The following is a 19,511-nucleotide window of genomic DNA, read 5'->3' on the forward strand; positions in this document are numbered from 1 at the left end:
TTTCACACCTTCCTCTGACGCCCTTCACAGCTGTCAGAAAAAACGTGCACCTGAGGATCTCCTTATAATGGGCATGCTGCCAACTGCACACACGCACAGGATGCGAACAAACCTTCCATCCTCTGTGGCCTGACACTAATCAAACTGATTTCCCCAACAAAGTGGGAAATCTCACATGGGCAGGAGGGGCAAGTGCTTTCACAAGGTTTTGTTTGTGACAATAACAGCCTGGGTTTATGGGAAATATGCCGTTCCTTTGATGAAACACCTCTTGTGTGAGAGAGATTATACACTGAGAAAAATGTGCAGTGAAATTTACTTAGAAAAAACAAGGCAACAATTTCCACATGGAAATTCTTAGTCAATTTTACACAGTAAATTCTCCAGTTAACATTACTTATAAGTTAAGAACAGTTCATATCAAAAGCACTCGCTAGCAAGTAGTAAAATGTACTAAGCAATCGTGAATAAAATTTAGTGGAAAAACTAGTAAAACTTACTAAGGAATAGTATGTACAATTTAGTGATAAGACTCAATAGTTTCTGGTACATATAACACAAAATACATATTTGACAGTGATATATGGTTGATTTGGTGTTTAAACTTACACACAGTACTATAATAATAGCCTATATTCCATTCATTCTTTGACTTACTTATTTAGGATAGGAACTTGCTGTGTATGTTCGTGCGGATCATTCACAGCAATGTGACAGTACAGGAACCACACTACTTGCATCACATATTGCATGAGTAAGAACCCATTTCATATACGGTAAGCATGGTATGCATTCCCTGAAGCACGCAGATGCATGCATATAATGATGAACACCATCCCCGAATCCATTTATAGCAATGAAAAGTCTGTCCGTCTTGCAAGAAAGATAGGGAGTTAATGCTAACAACTAGCAGCTGCCTGAGGGAAGGCTACTAATGGCTTCCACTGTTCCTTCACGTTCACAGAAAGCTTCCCTTAAGTCTCTGAAGTATTGTCCTTGTCTTGCAATCCTGTAAGGGAACACAGAGCAATGTGCATTTCAAACATTTTAAATATTTGACGATGCACAAAATCAGCTCTGACTTTGGGAAGGGACAGATTTGCAAGAAAACAGAATAATACGTAGTCTTAATTTAGTCCCTGGGGTGTGGCAGCATATCACGGTTTTCTCCAATTCTATATTTTTCATACCTATAGATTTGGAAAACTCATCAAAGTGTCTTTCCCTCTCCCACCACGTCAAGAGTAAAACTTAAACACCTATCCTACATGTTGCCCTCGCCTACAAGTCCTGTTAAGGTATGGTACCTATGGTACCAATCCATAGAGAACACAGTTAGGATGACCCTGTTGCTTTACAATGTCCTCATTAAATGGTGAAATTGTCTACAGGCAACAGATGAGCTTCTTCAGAACACATTTGTTTCTTCCCATGTCCAGTGCGACAACACTTTAACAATTCTCTTTCTGGTGCACATAAACGGGAGCTAATTACTTTTAATGTTATCTGATAACGCTCTTGTCTTTCTGTCAAAATGTCCATTTTTATGCCTCGGGTTCAGCACGATCCAGCTGGCCCCGCTGAAGAAATTAAGCATCATTACCCCCTCGCCCAAAAGCACGGCCAAATGTGGCGTGTTCAGGCTGAGGCCACCCCGAGCAGTTCAAAAGCCTTCATTAATGTAATTGAAAGGAGAGTCTGGCTTCACTGCTGTGGGCAACTAGTTCCAAAAAGAACCTTGGTAGTTTTTGCTATTTGGAAAACTGATTGACATTAATAATGAGTGCGCTTTGGCTTGCTCTTTGAGATCGGACAGGAGAAATCCGGCTGGTGACAGCCAATGCTGGACATAAAAGCTCCTAATTTAACTGCAGACACCAGCTGTGTGCGATGAAGGGACATCCTGGAGCTGTCCGTGGTGCTAAAAACACTACTATCCCATTGTTTCTTTTGCTGAACTCATGAAACAGAGGGGAGTTAAAAGGAGCTTCCGCCTTTGATATAATGAATAAAGCACTATACACAGCTTATATACACAGCCATTCACGATCGTACTGTGTGTTATGTCTATTAACTAAAGACGTTACTAAGTGAAGGTGATCTGCCCTCAGTCATTTGTTTTGTTTCTGATACAACAAAGTCTACAGTATGTAAAAATGATATAAACCTACACATCCACTGACATTTAAATACACTAAGTGCATGTTATCCACAGTGCTTGGAATTCAAGGGAAATGCTAACACGCGTCACTCTCGAGTCATCGCTCACCCATGTCTGCTCAATGATCATCTGGGCCCCTGACTTCTGTAGAGCACTAACCTGCTAATGCTGGAGATTACATTCATTCCCAGCACCTCTGACAGGTGGCGGGGATGGCGTGACCGGCGTGCTGAGGTTCTCCTAAAAGCATATCCCGTCTTAAACACTTACTGGAGTGACAGAGAAGAGGAGGGAGAAAGTGTGTGACAGAATAAGACATTACACGGACGGAGAGCGGCGAGGGTGTAGCGGGGGTTCAGTCGATAACCTTGACCGCGATAGTCATCGCGAGCCGTCTCGGACGTGAAGCTATGATTGGCGTTCAAAGGGGGGTAGGGGCCCAACATTTACCTGGGTGTTATCTCTGAAACAGCAGGCCTGAGTCACTCTGTGATCTAATGAAAGGGTGCCGAACCAAAAGGGAGAGTGAGATACAGGGCCACAGACAAATGGGTGATCATTTCATATCAGACTTCGCTTTTTTAACAGTTTGACAAACCCTATTTTATGAGAAAGTTAAGCTTCAATATTCCCTCCTCTCATTAAATGACTAGGATGTCTACGTGGACAGAGTGGGTGATCAAGACTGACAGGTCAGTATTCTAAACAAGAGGGAGAGAGAGGTCGAGCAGAAGCGAGAAAAAAGGCGACAGAAGAGATGAAAGGAACGAGAAGAGAGAGAGAGTGAGAGAAGACTTCACAGATACCCCGCCGCAGACTGATAATCACATGAGCCTCTGTGAGATTCAAACTCAATCTGCCTCCAGATGCACTCGCACAAAATGATAGTGTGTTTAAATGGTTATGTAACTAGCTGTTTTATAAACCAAAACAGATACATACATGGGGTATAAACATATACTCAGCCTCACGAGTTTGAATCCAGTGGCCAGCTGGGAAAATCTGGATGGATTAATGATTGATGATTAAAAATAGCACCAGCCTTGGCAATACTCTATAATGACCAGCAGTACAAATTGCAGCTACTGATAGTAAACACTTCATTTCACTTGCAAATGTGCATCTTTGGCATTTTAATACCGATTCATATGAAGATAAAATTCCCTGGTATAAAGGATACTGTCGTACACAGCAGCTACAAATGTAACTCAGGCTCACATATCGCACCTCCGCTCCATCTGAAGCAGCTCCCCATTTACAATGTAGCTTACCCACAATATACAGTTTTATTATTTCCATCCAAAGTGAGGCTCCCGTTGGCTGCAGCGCTCGCCACGGCATGAAACCTATAAAGCCACGACGGAGAGGCTGTGCTGTGCATGACAAGAAGAGTATACCCCTGAGAGCTGGTGATGAGCGGCCCGGGAGCCGTTTGGAGCATGGCTTTATCAACACACATCCTATCCCTCTCAACCTTGACATTTAATGCATAATATACATGACGTACAGCCAAACACACACACACACATAGAGTACTGCATGTTGCAAAAGCTATTCTGCATTATAAGAGCTATGAAACCACCTGCAAGTAAAGATCAAAGACTAAAATCCTGCTTACTTTCATCAAATGATTGCATTAAATTGTATAAACGACCCAAATGGATAACCCTGACACATCACAGGACCAATTAAACTGAACACAAAGAGAAGGAGAAAGTTTGAATGCATCGTATTCGGGGAAATTGATTGTTTCACCTCTTAAAAGGTCTCCGTTTCACAATTGCAATTGCAGTTTTCATTGTTATTAGGGATTTAAAACGTCCAGGGGATCCGATTGATGTTGTTATGCTCCTTATCACAACCATCAGCAATTCAGTTTATCAGATGTATTCCAGTATTAGATCATTCAATTTATCAGTTCATCAGATGCATACACTGTATGTATCCAAGACAATAGAAAGAATACAAACTCAAATTATAGTCCGTTTGACTGACACCCATTTGTGCGAGCACATGCATGGAGGTGATGGCACACGTGGAAGGACTCGGATGTTATTTTCATGCTCTTCCTGCTGTGCGGAGCCGTGAGTCTTCTTGCCGGCAGCGTGCGATCCCACTGAGATGCCGTAGATCTGTCAGAGGCAGGGAGATCCCACTGGGACTGTGCAGCCTCAGTCCTTCCAGCACGACGTCACCCTCGCACACACGCCACTACTCTCCCTCTCTCGCTGTCACTATCTCTATCCCTCACTCCACCTCTCCTGCTCTTCGTCACTCCTTTTCTTCCTTCCCCTTTCTCTCTTCCTTCACTCCTTTCATGTGCCGTCTTCTCTCCGAAGACAATCGTCTTCTGTATGTTGAAACAGTTTGGCAAAGGCCGTGTCTGATGTCTTTTTCTCATGTAAATCAAATCAATGGGCATCAACACTCTCTAGAAAAATGTTTTTTTATTTACTCCTGCACACCGCCACGCCGCGTCGGTCACATCATTACCGGTAGTAATATGATGACCCTCATCTATATGTCTGACGTGTGTGTGTGCAGCGTGTGTGAAAGGACTGTTGCTGCGCTGGCATTTCTGTTCTAATGTTGTTGTCCTATTCTCCTCCTTATCAGCGTCTGAACACATTCCTCCAGACAAATGCATGAGCGGTGTGTGTGTGTGTGTGTGTGTGTAGGCCATAATTGGGACTGTTTGTTTGGCAATGCAAGAATAAGTGAGGAACATCATGAGCAAGTGTGTGTGTGTGTGTGTGTGAGAGAGAGAGAGAGAGAGTGTGTGTGTGTGTGTGTGCGTGTCGGCGGAATAGAGGGAGATAGGGCTACCCAGAGAGGGATTGAGAGAGAGAGAGCGCAAGATAAAGGCATTCAGTGCTCGCTCTCTCTGGGTCCAAAGCCCTTGGGTGTCACAGAAGAGTTCCACTGTGTTAATCTGTGTGTAATAACTGAATCACAGTGAAAACAATAGAGCTCTCTGTCCCCTTTTCACAAGCCAAAAGGCCACGGGGCAGCTGGTTAGTCTGCCTAACTGTGTGTGTGCGTACAGAATGAGCACACACGTACAAGTGCGTGTCTGAAAAGTGAAAGCCAGACTATAGAGCGCTCTGCTTGATGTGAATGAAGCGAGGGAGGTTAGGAGGGGTTCCTGAATCCCGACTCTTGCTTTCGACGGAAAAAGAAACATGACCACAGACGGGACAGAACGTTTCAATTCATTAAAAGCCCAATGCTCTGTGTGAAATAAATAGATAAAAAAATACAGATGATCAGAGCGCATTGATCAAATCGATTCCCTGCTACTCCATTGTCGCTCATTAAAAAGCATTCAGGATATTCTTCCTCTTTCTTTCCCTCCGTTCCCCCGAGGTGTGATCAGACTTTTAGTATCTGCTTTTGCTGCAGGAGACATATGGGACCTCCGTGAGTTGTTAACCTCGTGGCTTGACTTTGCCCTTTACCAGTGTGTGTGTTGGTGGGGTGTGTGTGTGTGTTAGATGGAAGGACACAGAGAGAAAAATACATTGATTGCTTCAGAAAGAGATGGGGAAATTATCTATTCGTTCTCATGCCTAAATAAGAGAACCAAGCTGTCATATTTGAGGGTTGGTCGAGGCTTCGATATACTACAGAAGCACTACACGCATTTGGTGAACAATGATTGCCAAGGAAACAAGAGACAACAAATCAGGCTTGGAGGTAAACAGGAATGTATATGTTGCCAAAAGTGCAAAAGTTTAAAACGCTGGGAGGAAGGACTGCAAAAATGAAATATATATTATATACACTAGACCAAAGCATGACATATTTTGTTGTTGCCATGGCTGCCATTATATCCTCATGCTGCCTTGCTACATTGTGGGGTCACATTATTATAAAATGTGCGATGGGTTGATGCTGACGAGTAAAGATGAATTAACAAATAAAATATTTGTATATGAAGAAAAATAAATCAAATTGTTCAGCTCTATATTTGTAGTCATCCAACAAGATTTTCAATGTAGATTACTCCACTTTTTTTTTATTTTGTTACCACCAGCCACCAACAGTCAGTCTGTCACTAAACTAACCAACAGTCAGACTGTGAGGGTGAGCTGTACCACCAGAAAGCACCAGATTGTCCTTGTATTTGCTCTTTCTTGTTGTGACAAAACTGTAGCCTTGAAACACCTCAACACAGAGGAGAAGAAGATGGAGAAGAGGCGGGGGAAGAAGAAGAAGATTAAGAAGAAAAAGAGACTTGTGGGAGCTAGTCTGGAAGAAAATCACACTACTTTCTCCCCACACCCACATGCACAGGCTGAATTACCACCGAAAAACATCTCGCAGCCGTGAAGGCAGCAGGAATAATCAATGGCAGAAATTAACAACATGATGAATTTCTGCAGTGATAAATATCCAAGTGTTTACCATGGCCTGGAATCGATTATGATTGGCTGGAGGTGGATCATTATGTTTGTTTAACATGAAGTGGAATTAGACACCTCGGAATGAATTTACATCAAGAAGCGAATAGAGTCCTCTTGGTCTGCCTTGATCTCCCATCCTGTCCACAGCTTGGCAACAGACACATACTAGACAAACCGGGACACACAGTAGCTACCAATGCACTTCAGAGTTAAATGAATCTGTTCTGCAACACTGCTACCATGCCATTCAATGACATTATTGATTTGCCTTTGGCCACAGGTTTGCCTCAGAGATTTGAGCATTCTGTTATAAAATCATGTCACATGACATCCTCTCACCGGTATGTATGACAGGCTGCTACTATGGGAATAAAAATTCAGATTTAAATTCAACAGGTCATAATGAGATTGCTTTAATGATAGATCAGTTCCCGTCTAGGCCACAGGTAATGAGATCTTGCCTGTCTGGATATTCCTATACATAACGTTGTCACATGAATAAATGCATGTAAAAATATATATATATATATATTTAAATAAATTCTAAAAATAAGGATATCGTCAGAATGACCCCATGCTCTGCAAATTCAACTAAAGCCACTTCATCACTCTTGCACTGCAACTGCATACAATATCTGCAGTCATATTAGTCTATTATTGATCAAACAGAATCTGTGCTTCTTCATGCTGTACTTTGATGTACACCTGGCAAAGTTGTGTGCAGATGATCTCTATGCTGTCATAGCAACCAAACAACCCAGCTAATAGTTGCCATGGCTTCTCTACAACTGGACCTTGATGACACCCTGGGTCTTTGGTAACCTGCGGACCCTCGATTTCCCCCTTCGGTGTTATGTGACAAACACAAAAAGCAAGACAGCGGGCGTATGTTTTCTCAACTGATACAGTGTGTGTGTGTGTGTGTGTGTGTGTACATAAAGTGCGTGCATGAGCTAGAAACAGCATGGAGCCGTCTCCACAGAGCCCCCACCAGTCATTCTGACAAAGAGCGTCCACAGCTGGGCGTGACGCTGAGGGCGGTGGGCCTCAGCTGGGGAGGCTGGTGGAGACCTGTGTACTTTCTCTGACCTCCTGCTGTCTTACAGAATGGGCCTAATGGGAGAGAGAGCAACACCGTCTGACTAACCGCCGATGGAAATTCAATTCGCTGCACAGCAAGATACGCAGACCATCCTACGCTGTGTACAAAATATAAAAGCGTGTGTGTGTGTGTGTGTGTGTGTGGTTGCATCCTATGTGCGAGCATGTGTCTTGTCCACAAAATTAACTTCGACAACCGATCACACATTTTGTGTGTGTGTGTGTGTGTGTCCTGGTGGAGGACGTGGAGATGATGTAATGCTTTGAAACACTTGACGGGATCTAAACACTTCAGCCCCCCCCCTCACACACACACACACACACACACACACACACACACACGCACACAACAGTTTAAGGCTTGCCTTGCTGGAAGGCTAAGAACCCCCCAAAAGATCAAAGTCAGACACCTCACTGTGCCTTTTGGTTTCATCCCAACTTGTGATTGCAGATTAGTCAACAGTTCAACAAACTTGTAGCGCAGCAGTGAAGCGGTTAAAATCAGTGTTCCACTTTTGGAGTAAAACCTTCATTTTGTATTTTGTAAATTCAGTCTGGCTATACTTTGTGAGAAAAGGTAAAAGACAAATGTGTCGCATTCACACATTTAAAATCTGTTTGATCAAGACACTGAATGCCTCGCGGCTCATGGGAAACTGTTCAGTAGCCGAGCCTGACCTCTGACCTTCTTAAGAGGCAGTGCAGTTAAAATGCTGGAGAACTAAAATGAGACCTATTCCTGACCCAGCACACAATGGGATTCATAAATGGTAAATGCCATACAGTAAAAATCACAACTATGTCATTTAAATGAGACCTTTTCAGTGTGGACACTAACATTGACCATCTATCAAGAATAAGGTTGCAGATAAGGTAACCCGCCTGCAATAAATGTGATCCCCCCCCCCCCTTGCTGTGTCTGTAAAAATCAATATAATTGTATTTCTTCTATTGGAGAGACCCGTATTTCAGTATAAACACCTCTCTGAGCCAACGGTTCCTCTTGCGGAGACACACTGAGAAAGCATCTTCCATCATTCCATGTCCCGGGTGCAGGTCAAATTAGCTGAATTAATATCACATGAGCAAACTGGTATCAGTGCAGCAGGGAGCTCCTCACTCACAGCCCTCCCACCTCCACAGTTTTCTGGCAACGGCTCATCCTTCCCTGCAGTCTATGTGTCTGCAAAGTGGATTTTTGTTGCAAATAAAGCGTATATAATCAATTGTTTGCCTCTTGGTTTGAGAATATGTGTCATCTTGTCTATCTGCAGTCCACAGAGAGAAAGCGAGGGGAGAGAAGAGAGCCGAAAGTGACAGAAATGTTGTGCTGTGTGTGTGTGTGTGTCTGTGTGTGTGTGTGTGATTTGTGCGATTTCTGGGAATGTGCAAGTCTTTTTTTGTCTTTTTTTTTCTTCCTTTCTTTCTTCTCAATCCCTTTCATAGGCCTCTCTCTGTCAAATAAAGACTTTCACTCCAAATCTCTGGCACAATCCCAAAGCCAGCAGATTTCCAGCCTAATTGGCCTAAACAACAGCAAGGGGTATCTTGTCTTTGCAAATGACTGGAGCGTTTTGTAAAGAATGGGAGAAGAGCGTTTGTTTGATTTGTTTAAAACCTTTGACAAAATAGAACTTAACCCTTAAAATGAGCACACACACGTACTGTATAAACCAGGAGCAATTTATCCTCATTATAGAATAAATGATGAACATGTTAAAAGATCTGCTGGCATTTGAATAAGACCAGGAAGCGATCACTTTGTTTTTGTTTTTTGTTCTTCTTTTCTTTTTTTAAAAAAGGAGCCTCGTCAGTTACGCAAGCATGACCTGTTTTCTCAGTCTCACTTTCTGAGTGTGAAGCTAGTTCCTCCTCCGCTTTTCTGACCGTCTCCTGGTCAGTGTGCCTTCCATCCACTACAGCATCGAACAGTAATGACACAGGCGCGCCAAGGCAGCCCCCCCTTTTCTGTTTCCAACACATCTCCAACACACCCAGCAGATTACAGCCATAATTGGCACGCAAAACAGCGAGGGGTGGCGCGGATTCGCGAAACCGAAAGCCTTCGGGCCACGTTATTATATATTTTTTAACCATTTCTTCATGGAAAACATTCCAAAACAAAACATATTTTTCCTCACAAGCCAGAGACCGATGTACTGCCGTGGTGCCGCTGCGCACATGCGATGTAAGAAATTCATGAGCTGCACAATATCTAAGTTAATTTATATGCGGATATCAACAGAGAGTTGCTCGATGAATTATACATAGCAGATGCAAGCCGCAGAAGACAGATGAGCAAAATGAATGTGGACGTGCAGTTCTAGATTCCGGCCACAGTTGGGATCGTTGCATGCAGGGGATATCCCAGCCGATGAAGGGGGAACATCAAATGCTATTGATGAGGGAATTTGACGCCAAATGTGTAACCACAGCATTCCCGTTGCTGATAAAAATGTCTGTATATCTGTATTAAACCTTATACATGTTGAAGAAAACTGGGGGAAAACACGGTTTCTGATGTAGGGAGTATGTGGAACATTGAGCCTCTTATCAACTTAAGTAAGACACTGAATCCCCGGCTTCACGAGAGCTGTAGGAACGGGAGACATGGTTGGCTTTGGAATCGTACTCTCCTGTTCGCCTTTGAACATTTAAAGCAACAACACTGGAACCAGAGATGATTGCAGGGGGGTTATGGATAAATAACTCCTTTAAAATAGTAATGCAACCCTTCAAATGACTTAATTGAGTCCACAGACTGAAATGACTACTGTTGTCTCCTTGACAGCCGAGCTACAGGATGAACCATTTGAATATCACAGTTACCGAGATACAAGGATGTATTTTGGCTGTTAACACAACATTGTGTTATATTTAGCACCCCGAGACAGAAGGGGAAGTGGCAAAGTAAGAGATTTGAAAACACACTTGGCACACCAAGCACGGCCCTCTCATTTATTCTAAAACTTGACTAGCAAATTACCAACTTCCACTTTTTTTTTTTTTCCTTTGTTAAATTCTTCATACCTGTTGAATGATACCTTCACCTGTCAAGATCATAACTTTTAATTATTCATTTATTTTCTTATTTAATTACCTTAAAATGGGATGCACTGGATGTTGCGGGGTTTGGGTGGGTGGTGGGGTGTTTGTATATATGTTCTGAGAAAAATCAAAAAAAATATTGTCTTTGTATATTACTGTCTCTCTGTACCTTGTTCTCAATAAAAAGATAGTTAAAAAAAAAAAAAACACAATTAAACAGTTCAATCGTAAAAAAAAAAAAAGAAAACACTTTTTTTAGGGCAGATTGCAAAGGTTTCCACCACAGACAGCTCACGGGCTGCTAGGAGTTAAATAGGTAAAACGCTCTCTTTTACCCATCATCCACCTTGTTGAATTTCATTACCAATCCCTCCAGCATCCGCCGCATGCTCATGTTGGCTCTTTACATGAAGCATTGCTCTCCCTGATGTCTTTTATATATAATTCATGGCCCACCACCAACTTCACAACAAAACACGCACCTTCATCTTCATCATTCTTTATTCCTGAATGACTCCATGTTCCTGGCTCTCTGCGACAGAACAGCCCACAGGAGTTCCACTTCTATATTTTAATCTGAAAACATCCAATAGGATGAACCTGTTCTGTTAAAAGAAAGCATTTTGTTGTCAGGCGTGCCGTATTACAAAGGATGCCTCGGGAGGAACTGGGCATAAAAAATAATAAAAAAACGCTGAATATTAGGACGGGGCGCAAACAGCTTACACCGACATGAGCTTTACTCGGAACAAGCACAATGTCGAGCTAGACAGAAAACCTGCCTTTGTTAGCTCAGGGACTGTGAAATGAAATCGAATAATGTGGACAGCGGGAAGCTGAGGCTCGGCCGAGGATGTAGCTCTCCAGTGTCAACACACATCAATAAACAGCCTAATAAAAAAAAGTCCCGTGGTCAAAACATTATTTCTGCCGCCCTCCTTCTTTTCATACGTGCCGTAAAGATTCGCTGCTAATCCTCACGTACGACTCGTACTACGTGGCCCGTGTCCTACAGGTGGTCGCCGTGCGTCCAGCCAGCATGGCGAGTCGCGCTGCCATTTGCAGCAACGCCCACCTTCTGTCTCGTCTTCCTTTCATGTTGCCCTCTTGCTTTCTCTGATGTCGCTCTCTAGCACTATACTTTCTTTCTCTCTTTCCATTGATCGAGGTGGACGCACAACCCCCGCACACCAGAGCAATAAAATAAGGTGGCTCCATCCATTATTCATTATTGGTCTGATGCGTATCCCTTTCCGTCTCCGTCGTTTCCATCAAATCCTTTTTCTACAGATGCGGGGGGACACAGGTTTGATTGACAGGTGGAAGTAGCCACAGCAAGGCGAGGCCGATAGGATCAGTGTGTGCTGCTGATGGGCTGTCTGCTGATCTGACCACAGGCATCGGGCGTGGCATTTATACCACTCGGCCTCAAGCTTCAAGATGAAAGTGTGTGTGCATGTGTGTCGGTTTGGGGATTAAGGATTATCCAAGATCTAGTGAAGGAAAAAAAGTCATATCAGTTTTGCAAAGTATTTAATACTTTTAAAGTATAGGTTATATTTTATACGTGAACCCATTACTTTTATGGATGATTGTTTCACAGACTTCATAGTATGTTGCTTGCCTTAGTTGTGAATTTAACATGTCTACTTTTTTAAGTGGACTTCAGATAAGACCTATAAAAGGGTTGAGATCTTTATGATTGTTTCTCTTTTGACAAGACAATACCATTCAAATGACATGTACTTTCAAATGGGGACTTATTGAAGGTATTTTCAATAGCTACCAGCAATTAGAACAGAAAACATCTTCATCTGTCTGATCGTTTGCCCTGTAGACGGCTAATGTTCTCCTCTTAATGGAAAAATAGAGAAAAATAGTGAATGTGCTCAGTGGATAATCATAACACCAAACCAGCTGAGAAGCCATGTAAGAAAGCATTTTGTCTTTAACATCAGAAAAACCACAGATAATGGTAAAGCTTTTAACTTAATGCCATTCTTAACTTGCCACTCAAGTGAGGCAGCGGAGGCACTGCAAATGAAGAGAAGCATGTCTTTTCTACTATGTAGTTGAAGATCAGGCCAAGTGACTTGTATTCACATTCATTTGGACATTTACGTGTTAGTTCAAACTTGATATGGAGTCAATCTATCTATATATCTATATATATCTATATATATATAAATATATATATATATATATATATATATATATATATATATATATATATATATATATGCACTCTCGTTCCCAGCAAGTGTCCAAATTGCAGAAGCTACTATTTCCCTTGCCAATAGACGGCGGGCACACACACACACACACACACACACACACACACACACACACACACACACACACACACACACACACACACACACACACACACACACACACACACACACAAGAGCTGCAGGTGTGCAGGCACTGTTCCTCTAGCGTTGGATGATATTAGCTGGCCCTGATTTCAGGTGCTTCACATCAATGACACTGTGTAGTCTTGTGTTGACCGAGAAAAAGCAATGATAGGCGCCTTAAAAGATCAGGCAATAAATAAACACACACACACACACACACACAGGCGCAGGTGCACATAGCCCATCAAACATGTTATTTCCCATTTGACCAGCCAGAACGATACAATGTCGCTGTGCAAAGAGATTGTACATAAAGCCAATAATAATATTCCTCCCTGCTTCCTGCCATGAAACATGTCATTATCCCATTATGCTCTCGCACTTTCCCTTCAGCGCTCACATTTTCTCCTTACACTTGAGACACCTGTTGCATGTCTCTCTCTTTTTCTTTTCTTTTTTTAGAAATCACACCAACCAGACACGCTGGACACTCGCGATTACTTTCGCACACGTAGAGATTTCACTGAAAGGGTCGGAGTGCATGTTCAACCAGGAAAAAGAGCGGAATTCTACAGGCGATAATCGTGTCGCAGATATGAACAGGTAGGCGGTGAAGCAGTAGAGCAGCCGTTAATAGAATGTCAAAGAAGTGCATGCAGAAGCCCAGTGAGTTAGAAGGGCACGCGCTCTTGCACAAGCGGCAAACCCTCCACTTCCCAAACTGTGGACCCATGAATTACCGATGACGAATGCCCGTGCATGTAATAAACACCGCAATCACATCCGCACACAAACAGGCCCACTGTCACAGTCATGCATGCACAAGCTGGGCTTCATTTCCACCGCGGGGAAATCAAGATGATCTGTGCTTCAGCCCTGACTTCTCTTTGATGCTCAATTAACTCGGCCAGACCTGGCTAGCTGAGCCAATTATTAATTTAGTTTAGCAAGCGCTGTTTAGCGGACACGGAGGTGATGTCATAGCTAGGCAACCGCAGAAGTACTCCTCTAACTGTTGGGCCTGCCCTTAAATACATACCATTAGCGGTTTCATTTTTTGACGCTTATAAATAAGGCATGGTGCATTTCATATATTCTTTTGTCACGTCTCTTCTTTCTGTCACGTCTTGCTTTTGATGATTCCTGGCTTCTCTCAGCGTTCCTGCTTCTTCCTCATAACACTGCCGATGCGCCTCTCTCACTCTCCAACGCGCTTCGTCACTGGCGCTTCACCCCCACATCTTTCACTTAACACCCCACCTCCCATATGTTTTCCACCTTTTACCCCTTCCTGTGAATTCCTTCTCCTCTCACCTGCATTCTTTACCTCTCCCTCTCTCTCTCTCTCTCTCTCTCTCTTCACGTTGTTATTATTCACATTTAATTTCCTTTTATTCTCCCCCTTTTCTTTATTGTCCCTCGCACTAAAGACTGATGGGAAAGAAGGAGGATAATGGCGTGGGGGGGGGGGGGGGGGGTGACAGAGGGAGTCCCATCTGCAGTGAGCTCATTAGAAGATGGGAGGAGAACTGGCGGCAGAAACACACTAGTAGGCATCCACACACAAACCCACTCTCTCTGTCTGCCTCACACACACACACACACACTAACATATTGCTGCCTTGCTGGACACATTCCAGCACTGACACACCGCTACCTACTGTACCCGCTGTGCTCCTCAAGTCCTGCTCTCATTAATCACTACAATACACAACACACAGCAATCGGTGACTGGTTTTTATCTTTTACCACCTTCAAGTGCCACGAGGCCATATACTTCCACTACATCCGTGGAAATCCAGCCATAAATCCAAAGCATTGTTAAAGCTGGGCAAACTTTGCAGCCTTTTCTTTCATTTTGCCGTGACGGAGGAGGTGAGGAAGTGAGGTAGAGTACTGATGGGAAGATGAAATGCTCAGTGATGCTTTAGGATGATAACTGCCGCCCAAGCTTGACCCTACTTTTGTAGATGATGTTATGAAGCTACCTAAAAGATGATTGGGGGGGATTTTCAACAGCGCATTCAGTCTTAAAGCCGTTCTCCGAAAAGTCTGGGGAAAAGAATCACGTACCCCTAATTTCAATTTCACACACACTTGCTTAAACTCCGCCATTTGGAGCCACTGGAATGTAAAGTGCAAGTGCAGGTTTAAACTGGCAAACTACGCCAGTTGCACACGCCGGTCCTGGCTGCAGTCATGTGATGTCACTGTCCACTCTGATCTCTACTACAAATCATTTTCACCAGCTTTTGTGGAGGTCAGCAAATGGTGAGGATATACTAACGGTAGCCACGAAAAAAACAGGTCATGTCACATCAGCAGAAATATATACTATCTTAAAAAGTTCCGCTTTCTAAGTACTACTTACTAAAACAGTGTTTTATTCAACTGACCCCCTCAACAGGATCATTTGTCATTGCTTGTCCTTCCTCGCAAAGAGCCAAAGGGTCAGTAACCATCCAACATCCTTTGAGCTGAGGGTTTCTGTGTCTTGCTCAAGGACACTCGAGTGATAAAGATGTGGCCTTGACTCCAAACAACATAGTGATCCCCTCATAAAACACACCGCCTTAATCACACTCAGTCCGTATATGCTGGATAAACGTGGGGGGGGGGGGAAATGTTTTGAAATTTTCTCATATGCATACTTAATGGACCAGTGTGTAGGATTTAGTGCCATCTAGCTGTGAGGCTGCAGACTGCAACCAACTGAATATCCCTCCGCTCCTCCCTCCCTTCCCAGGTGAGCCCCTGTTTGGTCCAACATTGACAACATATACAGTATTTGTCTTTAAAGCTGCTGGATATGAAATAAGAGGAAGCAGTGATGCTTTCTTGACTATTATTAACCAGAAGTATAACAACTAGACTATCACCTGGACCTACCCATGAGATAGCCATTGTTGGATGCACTGCACAGCACCCTTGAGGGAGAGAAGAGTGATCTTACTGGTGTAATGGTGCATAGCATGTATGTAATCTCGTAACAATTCCACAGTAATGGGGGGTATTGTAAAAGTGTCCATTAGCAGTGGCACATCTGTGTTTTTTATGCCATTAGACAAGCTCATGAGCATCTAGTCGCAGACGTAAGCATCAAGTCGGTTGATTGATGAGCACAGTGAGGCTGTCGATTAGCAGCTCCCCTGTGTCCGTGAGCACGCAATCAATGCAATCGGCAAGTTTGGTTCAAATGTCAGCCAGTTGCCTGGGGGCCCCCTTCACATTGCATTCTGGTCCGTGTGAAGAAAAACCCCACTAACAACTTACAGCACATAACAGAGCTCAAGGACATCAAGGTGATAAAATCAAAGCATTCACTCTCCTTGATGGTGCTTCATGTTCTACAGTTGTCTTTTGTCTGTTTCTTCCGTTAGTCCTGTACTAGTAATAGATAGAAAGGACATGAATGGACCTAGATACGTATACGCCTCCATAAAAGAAAATGTATTTTTCTCTGTTTGAGGAGAAAAGGACATAACTGGAGCTGAATGTCATATCAGCCAATAACTAGCCAGCCAATAAAAGATAGTCAATCCAACAACAACTCACATTGACGAATGAACAGCATTAGATGTTGCCTCTGGGTTCGAGTCACACCTTATAGAGGTAGCACGTTTTTCCACTCGGCCTCACAGCTCCTTCGGAGGAGCATCGTTGATGCATTTTAAACAGTCATCTAATCCAATATTTAAGTCCTTAAAAACAAATCAAAACAATGCGATATTGGGAAGACAGACTGTCCTCTCACTTGTTTAACACTGCTGAATCAAATTGTATTATATCAGGAATGTGCGTTAAAAAATGTACAGTGTGACACTTTGGGGTAGAACTTTTTGTCCTCGTCTACTTTGAGGTGTTGTCAAAGGTCAGGTGTCTGGGTAGAAAATGATCCCCTGACCTGGGAGAACATCATTTGCTTGCTCATTGACAGCTGCTCCAGGTACTGCTGATGTAGGACGGTCTCCCTCACTACACTCTTACATACCACATGAATTATGAACATTCTTGGAACAAGTGAAACTAGAAGGGATGGAAATAGTACCATCCCAATGAAAGATCCAGTGTTGTTAACAAGTATAATGGCCACATGGAAATCAGAAGATCAAATGCCATTACTGACATGGGAAATTTGCCAAAATATGTCCAATATACCACAGTTACTCTACCGTATGGTGAAGCATTACCACACAGCGGTGGACGGCTGCCTGAAAAGCTGGTTTTGATGCCGATCCGTTCAGCAATCAACTGGCAAAGCGACCGAACATCAAAGCACACATCTGAAAGGCGAGTTCCAACCTCGCTTGATCTCAATCTTCTCTATTCGCTCCACGTGTCAAGAAGTGGCCTACGACATGGTAATACGTAAACACCGGTGATGACGTTTGACGAGTCACAGAATGCTGCTCGATCTGACACAGTATCAGTGCACCGAACCACACCCCGCTTCCGCTCTCTAATGACGGCTCCATTCATAACAGTTATAGTATTTTCAAAAGTCCTCCCTGACCCTGCTCCGCTACAGGGAGGATCACTCAAGCTCTTCCCCTCTCTTCATCAGCACCGCCGGCTCATCTCGGCAGCTTTTTGGACTGTCGTCAGCACTCCATCGGGTGGACGCCTGCCAGTAGCCCCTCTGTCCGATCAATAGGCACCAGCGGCTAGCACCCCCCCCCACCCCCTTTTGCTCTCTCTCTCTCTCCCTGTCTTTCTGTCTCGGCTACCACGGTATAAAGACTGTTCTGTTCTGCCGGCACAGCATAGTGATTAGGCATTAGGCCTGCGCTGCTGTGTGAATTAGCTTAATCTGTGTCCGCGATGAAGGACGAGGCTTTTCATGCCCACTGGAGACATTCACTGGACATAAAAGAAGCTAATCTTTAGGAAATTTAGAGAGGGGTTGGAGTGTGTGCGCGTGTGCGTGTGTGTGAGGCAGACAGTTCCCACAGTGATAGGTCTTTCCGTAATGCTGCTTATCCTTCAACAATAAAAAAAAAAGAGAGAAATCGATTGAAGTTCTTAGAGATGTCCAGCTCATGGGCAAGGGGAGTGTTGTACTGTCATCACTTAAGAGTCCTGGAAAAGTGATTAACGCGCTTGTTGGAACAGACTGAGTGGTCGTGCGGAGGACGACTGCACCAGAGGTCGGCTTGAGGGGAATTAGAGGGGATTGGAGCCTCCTTACCTGACCGAGAACGAAGCGGCTTCACCTGCAAAACTCAACCCAAAAGTTTTATAGTTTTGAAGCAAACGTGGACCAAAAGACTAAAGGATTCACCATGGTATGCACCTGAGCATACTAATACTCCTTCCCTCTGAAGAGCAGAGGCACTCCGTTGTCCATCATGCACCTGCCCAAGTGCTGACATGCACTAGACTGAACATGTAGCCACAGCATGCAGCAGCATCCCCCCCTCCTCCTCCTCCTCCTCCTCCTCCTCCGCCCTCCTCCATCATCTGCTGGATATATTGTACGCCCTTGACAAACTGCCAGTGCAGAATCCCCCTCCTGCAAATGCCTATTGATCACAGCACAAGTACAGCTGTGGGAAAGGTAAGGGGTCTTACCACTACTCTTATCCTGGTATTACCTCCCCTGCTCCAGCCCTTTCCAGACAAAAGGCAATTCCCTTCAACTTAATGGGCGGAAAATGAGATTTATAAGCACTAAAATACCCGAGGCACCTGTTTGGCACCATCATTTACCATAACATCATGTCCAGATATGTTTTAAGGATGTTTCAACAACTTAACTTACGGTTGTGAATGAAGTTGTCAAAACAAAAATAATTATTATCTGGGAAAGAAAAGCAAACGCCCGTTTGTTTACACGGTTGCTGTTCACACCTTGGATCACTTTTAGGAAGAACCTATTTTGAATCGGGGTCAGCAGTCAGCTGGAGCCAAAATCTCTGTTGTGTGTTTGGCTGTTCTGAGCTCAGCCGGACGCTTGGTTCGAAGAGGAGCCTCGAACCAAGCGTCTCATTTATCAAAAGCAGGGCATCGTGGTCGACCCAGCAGTCTCCCTACAACCCCCCCCCCCCCCCCCCCCCCCCACCATGCACGATCAAAAGTCATGTTCAGGTTGTCCCGGCTTTGCAAAACTACGGTCCCACTCCTCGGGATAGACAACAGACTAAAAAGCCAGCCGGCTGACAGCTGGCTCGCTGTCCGGACATGTGACACATACGGCAGGTGAAATAACGCGGTGACTTACCGAAATGAGATCGTGGCCACTGTCCGCGTCCGGCTCTCTGCCCCCCTGGTCCTCCTTCTCTTCCGAGTCAATCCGCAGTGTGGGGCTCTGATCAGATCACAGCGGAGCGGTGCGCCTTTTCGCTGCGTCCTGAGTTGCAGGGGATGGCGACCATTTGCCGGGATCCTGAGCCGCGGGTGCGAGGCTGAGGCATCCGCAGGGGGTGGGGGGGGAGCGAG

The 19,511-nt window shown here is 44.1% G+C and overlaps 1 protein-coding gene across 2 annotated transcripts in view; it reads right to left on the bottom strand.

Moving 5' to 3' along the window:
• ctnnd2a (catenin (cadherin-associated protein), delta 2a) overlaps positions 1-19,511 on the bottom strand; it is a 218,632-nt gene extending 199,121 nt beyond the window's left edge. Inside the window, exon 1 of one of the 2 annotated variants that reach the window (XM_084033107.1) lies at positions 19,294-19,511. The gene's annotated coding sequence lies outside the window, so the exon portion shown is untranslated. The remainder of the gene's footprint in view (positions 1-19,293) is intronic. The other variant, XM_084033108.1, reaches the window with a different exon arrangement.

This window comes from Eutrigla gurnardus, assembly GCF_963514095.1.
Source record: "Eutrigla gurnardus genome assembly, chromosome: 18".
NCBI classification, from domain to species: Eukaryota; Metazoa; Chordata; class Actinopteri; order Perciformes; family Triglidae; genus Eutrigla; species Eutrigla gurnardus.